We start from the raw sequence: 7,516 nt of genomic DNA, 5'->3' as shown, positions 1-7,516 counted from the left end.
ATTAATGGGATAATGTATGTAAAGGAATTATCACAGGGTCTGGCATCTAGAATGAATTTCTAGTTGCCATAAATGGCAACTTTTAATATTCTCTAAAAGCTCATGGCAGATTGGTTGGAACATGGGGACAGTTGAGGTGATAACAATCAGTGTGGTTTCAGTGCCCAGAGGTAGTTCTCCAGCCAAAATGCTGAGTGTTTAGGCAGGAAAAGATTGTACTTGCCTACTTGAAAACCCAAACTAGGGACAGGAAGAGAGTTAATTGATAATGTCGATCATAATCAGAAAGGAGTGTGAAATGGATTTGGAACCAAACACCCTGTGTTTGAGGTCCAGCTTTGCCCCTTAGTAGCTCTGTGACTTTGGGCATAGTTTCTCCAAACCTCAATCTTTCCTCCATCAAATGGGATTAACTCCTACCTGACTGGAGATTTGTGAGATTTCAATAAGCCTAACTTCACAGATGCTTTGTAAACATTGTATATCCACATGCCAGCCATAGTCTTTCCTTGGCCATTAACTATCCAGGCCTGTCTGAGGTCCAAGTCAAGCACATATTCCTTGACTTACTAGAGAGTTCCATTTCCAAAGGAACAATAAAAGCCTAATTTACAAATGTGAAAGGAAGGAGCAGGCAACATCCAAAGCTCAGGCCAGGGCCTAATGCATAGGCTGGCCGTGCAGTTCTCTCTCACAGGTGTCTGGAATGCGAGCACATCAGAGACAGGATAAATGCAAAGAGGGGAGTGTAGAGTCTGTAAGCCCTGGCTCCAAGACCGGCTGAAGAATGAGCTCCTTCGAGGTAAAGCTTGTGAGAATAGCTGCAGATTGGGCAGAAAGGGAGACGACCCGGTGGTGTGCTGTGTCACGTGGAACACTGCCTGAAACCTAGGAGCAGGACCAGGGTGAGCTCATCTTTCCTGTTTCAGCTCATTGTTCCAAGTGAACACGATCCAAAGGCTCTGAGAGCAAGTGTGGTTGAGGGTGTTTGAATCATGCAAACGTCTGTTTCTGGGCTTCTCCTCCAGAGCTGGGGCTGTAGCAGCTCCCTCGCCCACACCTGGGCGGCCACGTGGTGACTGACCACAGAGCCCCACACGCTCTTCCACACAGGGCCTTCCCGCACGTGTCTCAGTCAGAGGAATTTTGGTAGCAAGAAAAGACGCTGTGTCAGCTTCCCTGTGGCCTGCGGCCAGTCCAGCTGCACACGAGCTCTGTGAGGGTGTGGGGTCGGCCCTCTCATCCCTGAGTATCCAGGGCTCCTCAGTCAGCACTGGGTGACCAACTTGTCCACACCCCCCTTCCTCACCCCCAGCCCGGGCCAGCTCACCCCCTTCTCTCAGCACAAGCCTGTCACGAAGTGCACAGTGACTCATGCTTTTATATCCAGCACAGCAGCTGGTCCTTCAGAGTTCCCAGCTACAACACAAGGGAGGTTACAATGGAGTTTATCTGTGATTCACAGTTTTCTCGCCTTAGGAAAGCTGATGCTCTATAACTTTTAAAACTCCCAAGGCTGAATTAAACGGAAATCTCCGGGGGTGGGAGCCAGGCCGCAGAGCCTAGGTCGAGGTCTACTGTGGCCCACGACATGGAAGTGTGCTCTAAACAGGTTCAGTGTAAGGCGCTGACTCTGGGTTTCGCTAAAGACTCGGTGCTTGGATGGAGAGCTGTGCTGGGGACATTCACAAATGCACTTCCAGCTGGGTGGGTGCGATGGCTAGGCCTTGGCTCTGCTGGGGTTGTGTGAATGACCAGGCCTGCCTCAGGTTGCTGGACAAGACTCGGGAACATCTTCATTCCAGGCCTGTCTCTCCAGGGCCGGCTAGTGACCTCAGGCAAATGAGTCTCTCTGCGGGACTCAGTTTCCTCGACTGCAAACCAAGAAAGATTTCGCTAATGTCTTACTGCGCCAAAGTGCTGACAGTCAGCACTGGGGGTCCTGAGCACACACAAGAGACTCTGGACAAGAAGTCCAGAGATGGGCCAGACTGCGTTTGGACTACACGCAATTTATCTTTGTCTGATTTTGGCAAAGGCCAGCCAAGACCAAGACAGGATGGACTGGCTTTTAGATTACCTGTAATCATTTAGTTCTTTAGAAGAACTAAAGAGCCTCTTGATGAAAGTGAAAGAGGAGAGTGAAAAAGTTGGCTTAAAGCTCAACATTCAGAAAACTAAGATCATGGCATCTGGTCCCATCACTTCATGGCAAATAGATGAAGAAGCAGTGGAAACAGTGGCTGACTTTATTTTGGGGGGCTCCAAAACCACTGCAGATGGTGGCTGCAGCCATGAAATTAAGACGCTTACTCCTAGGATGAAAATTTATGACCAACCTAGACAGCATATTAAAAAGCAGAGACATTACTTTGCCAACAAAGGTCTGTCTAGTCAAGGCTGTGGTTTTTCCACTAGTCATGTATGGATGTGAGAGTTGGGCTATTAAGAAAGCTGAGCACCAAAGAATTGATGTTTTGAACTGTGGTGTTGGAGAAGACTCTTGAGAGTCTCTTGGATTTCAAGGAGATTCAACCAATCCATTCTAAAGGAGATCAGTCCTGAATATTCATTGGGAGAACTGATGCTGAAGGTGAAACTCCAATAGTTTGGCCACCTCATGCGAAGAGCTGACTCATTGGAAAAGACCCTGATGCTGGGAAAGATTGAAGGTGGGAGGAGAAGGGGACGACAGAGGATGAGATGGTTGGATGGCATCACTGACTCGATGGACATGAGTCTGGGTAAACACCGGGAGGCCTGGCGTGTTGCAGTCTGAGAAGCTGCAAAGAGTTGGACACAACTGAGTGACTGAACTGAGCTGAACCATTTCCACAGCCTTGTGCCCTCCTGAGAGCCTATAACAAGCCTACAGCATCAACAGTCCATCCTGATAACAAGCCGTCAGCAGCTAAGGCAGGAGGGACTGTGAAAACTGGGCCGCCGTTGCCTCACTGAACTCCCAAGGCCAGAGCCACCTCACACTCTCTTGTTCTTTATGGACTCACCCCATCAGGTTGCTAGAAAACTGATCCTAGGACAGTTTTCCTAGGAAATAAAATTTGAAGTCTACTAAATTTCCAACTTAAATTTGAAGCCCACTAACCTTGGGAGCGGAGAAGGCGATGGCACCCCACTCCAGTACTCTTGCATAGAAAATCCCATGGACGGAGGAGCCTGGTAGGCTGCAGTCCATGAGGTCGCGAAGAGTCGGACACAACTGAGCGACTTCACTTTCACTTTTCACTTTCATGCACTGGAGAAGGAAATGGCAACCCACTCCAGTGTTCTTGCCTGGAGAATCCCAGGGACGGGGGAGCCTGGTGGGCTGCCGTCTATGGGGTCACGCAGAGTTGGACACGACTGAAGCGACTTAGCAGCAGCAGCAGCAACCTTGGGATGTTAGTTCTACTTCCAGATACCATGGACTCAAACCTCAAGGTAAGCAGATCTCAGACCCAAGTTTCCCTGAGGACAAAGGTAAGGTAGTTTATGCTGACTTTACACAATTTCAAGTAAGCAGGCTATGTTCGATGCTTTAAGGAACACCGTGGCACACCCTGGGCACCTCTGAAGATGGCATATTAGTTACCTACGGCTGCCTTAACATATAACTCCAAACACAGACAGTTATCTGTGAGGATCATGCATTCGGGAGTGGCTTAGCTGGCTGGTTCTGGGTCTGTCATGAGGCTGCCATCAAGGCGTCACCTGAGAGTCTGACTGGGGTTGGAGGATGTCTTCCGAGCTGGTTCACTTGCTGGCAGATCTGAGAGTCCTCTCCAGGCGCTGCCCAATGTCCCCACGAACGGCACTGGTCTCCCAGGGAAGGGATCCCAGACACGGCGAGGAGGAGGTGGGACCTCTGACTACCTCCTCAGAGGGACACACAGCACTGCCATATTCTACTTGTTGGAAGAGAATCCCTGAATTCAACCCAAACTCACAGGGAGGAGAATGAAGCTCCACCGCTCAGAGGCAAGAGTATCAGAGAATCTGCAGACAGATTTTAAAACCACACAGACACAAAGCATTACTTCCCTATTTGTTAAGAGCAGTACCTTCTGTTATCTTCAAATTATTTTTTTTTAAAGCAGCAAGATAAACACCTGTCAAGTATCCAGGCAGAGAATTAGAAGTACACCAATTTGAAGAAGCTCAGTGGTAAAGAATCTACCTGCCAGTGCAGGAGAAGCAGCTTAGATCCCTGAATCGGGAAGATCCCCTGGAGAAGGAAACGGCAACTCACTCCAGTATCCTTGCCTGGAAAATCCCATGGACAGAAGAGCCTGGAGGGCTACAGTTCATGGGGTCTCAAAGAGTCGGATATGACTTAGCAACACAACAACATTTGTGAAAAATAATCTGCTTATTAGTTTTCTAAACTAATAAACTTCACATTATTAACAACCACAATAACCACCACCCCACCTTGAGACCCCCTCTATTAAAAAAACGCTCAAAACATTTCTTAGGCAAGAGGCTAAAATAATAATTAATGAAGAAATAAAATATAACCACTATGCCAACTATACTTTTCCCCAAATATCTTTTTACATGTTCATTTCTTTCTTATGCAGAAGCCGACTGATGGTTAAATACTTAATTTCATCCTTATTTAAGGGATATATACTGAGTTATAAAACCTATGTCTTCAGTATAATGTGAGTCACTCAGTCATGTCCGGCTCTTTGCAAGCCCATGGACTGTAGCCCGCCAGGCTCCTCTGTCCATAGAATTCTCCAGGCAAGGATACTGGAGTAGGTAGCCATTCCCTTCTCCAGGGGGCCTTCCCACCCAGGGATCGAACCCAGGTCTCCCGCATTGCAGGCAGATTCTTTACCATCCAAGCCACCAGATGCTTGTCTTCCATAAAGGCTGTACTGTAATTGTTTCCATCTAGTGGATAAACATGGTACTAAAAGGTATGAAAAATAAAACTGGCTTCATAGCTTCTTCATGAGATACATCTTTCTGTAGATATAACTTTTTACATTTATATAACAGACTTGAGGGTCTATGGGTAGCTTCCATCTCAACAAATCCTGCAGAAATCCTTTGTTTCCAAAATATCTTTTTTTCATGTATGCTAGCCACTTCTGGAATTCTCTAGGTTAACAACCTGGTATATTGCTAAGAAGCAGGAAATAATCCAAAGTCTCCCAGGAGCCAACAGGTGTCCCAGGTCCACACCCTGAGAACCCCGTTAGACTGACAACTAAGAGCAAAGAAGAGTCAGGAGCCTGGCTCATGGGCCTCAGTGGGGTTTGTTATGGGAACCAATTAAGCCCAAGCATTTTATTCCAAAGGGGAGTCCTTGTAGAACCTCCTTCCTCTTTCCTACCTTAAACACTGTCCTCAAAACTTCCAATCTAAATTCTAATCTTACACATCTGAAAAGGCAAAAAAAACTGATCCAGCAAGTTCATTTCTGTCAGGCTACTGAGACTGACAGCAAGCAAGAAACGTGCAGGGAAAGAGATAAACCACATTTTTCTTAGGGTTAGTGCAGGAACAAGCAATGCAGCACAAGTTGTGATAGTTAACTGTCAAGTTATAAAGACAAAAAGTTACAAAGTTATTAAGAAAAAAGTTGTAAAGAAATGGTTATGTTCCTATACACTGTTTAAGAATGAAACGTATTTTGGAAATATTGCTGATAAGACATTTTTTAAAGTTTTGTGACCTAAAAGGATGTCCTTAATCATTTGGAAAACATAGCTATTCAGAAAAATTTATTTTCTGAGGGTTCCAAACAATTAAACCTTAATAGATACTTCAAGCAGACATTAACTAAAAAATTAATTTTACAACTGTCACTCACACTAAACATAAGCGTCCTCAATTCGTTAATTCCTCTTTATTTTTGTAGCTTATTTCTAAGAGCTCAAGGTAGATTCCTCCCCAGCCCCACCCCACCATCCACATATTCTCTGTTGGCATGAAATAAATGAAAGTTAATATCCTTGGTAAGAAACCTCAAAATTTACAGAAAGATGAAAAAGTGAAAGTACCAGCCTCCCTCCTTGCTTCTGCCCACTTCATGCACCTCTGAAAGGTGTTCAAACACCGGGGCAGGTGCAGACACATGTGGCTCCGCAGTCCCTGTCCTCAGCATGCACGATTCTGCATGCATTCTTCACCAACAACCAGTAAACATATAAACGTGCGCCATTTAGGAACAGACACTGTGGAATGCAGCCTTTCCTCAGGCATCTATTTACAATTTAATATATGCAGGGGGGTTCACTGTTCTCTTCTCCCTTCAAATCTGAAAACTGAACTTAAAAAAAAAACTCAACAAACAAACAAAAACTTCCCCAAGTTCTGCTTTCTAGGGATTTTTTCCCTCTTTTAAAAATAAATAAATAAATAAATAATTAAAAACAGGTTATCAAGAGTATCCTAATTTCTAATATCAATGAATGTCCCAACTAAAGAGAGCAAGAACAGTAATTTCTTTTTCTCCTACAAAATTCTGCTTTTAACTGTAACTCAGTCTATGAAAGGGCACATTATCCACACAGTTGTGTTTTTTTAATTAATTTATTCTAATCGGAGGCTAATTACTTCACAATATTGTATTGGTTTTGCTATACATTGACTTGAATCCACCATGGGTGTACACATGTTCCCCATCCTGAACCCCCCTTCCCACCTTCCTCCCCATCCCATCCCTCTGGGTCATCCCAGTGCACCAGCTCTGAGCGCCCTGTCTCATGCATCAAACCTGGACTGGCGATCTGTTTCACATATGGTAATATACATGTTTCAATGCCATTCTCCCAAATCACCCCATCCTCACCTTCTCCCACAGAGTCCAACAGACTGTTCCTTGGGGAGGGAGGTGGGTGGGGGGTTCCGGATGAGGAACACATGTGCACCCATGGCTGATTCATGTCAATGTATGGCAAAAACCACTACAATACTGTAAAGTAATTAGCCTCCAATTAAAATACATTAATTAATTAGACAAAAAAAGTCTGTTCTTAATCTGTGTCTCTTTTGCTGTCTTGCATCCAGGGTCATCGTTACCATCTTTCTAAATTCCATATATATGCGTTAGTATACTGTATTGGTGTTTTTCTTTCTGACTTCACTTAGTTTAATTTGATTCAAAATGGAGCTGAATACCCACCGTGTGAGACCCAGTCCTGACTGAGGGAGAGCTTGTGCTTACTGGTAGAGTGAGGGCAGGCAGGAGGGGAGAGAGACACAGAGAAGCAAAGCCTGTAATAACCCCCCAAGGCTGCCATGCCCTTGGGATGAAAAGCGCAGCAAACGACTTGGCAGCAACTGGCGAGAACACACCAGGCACCCCGGGCGCCTCCCAGCATCACCCCCCCTGCCCCGCGGCCTTGCAACCGCCTTCCTCCACCTGTTCTAAGCTGCTTCCCAACCATTTGGATCATGAAAACAGGATGGTGGGCTTAGATTAGAACAGCAGTGCCAGAGACCTGAAACAGCAAAATCAGACAGCACTGCTCATCACTGTGCAGGTACCTGATGCGCGATT

The sequence above is a fragment of the Bubalus kerabau genome, chromosome 13 (assembly GCF_029407905.1).
Source record: "Bubalus kerabau isolate K-KA32 ecotype Philippines breed swamp buffalo chromosome 13, PCC_UOA_SB_1v2, whole genome shotgun sequence".
In the NCBI taxonomy this organism is placed as follows: Eukaryota; Metazoa; Chordata; class Mammalia; order Artiodactyla; family Bovidae; genus Bubalus; species Bubalus kerabau.
This window is presented reverse-complemented; position numbering follows the sequence as displayed.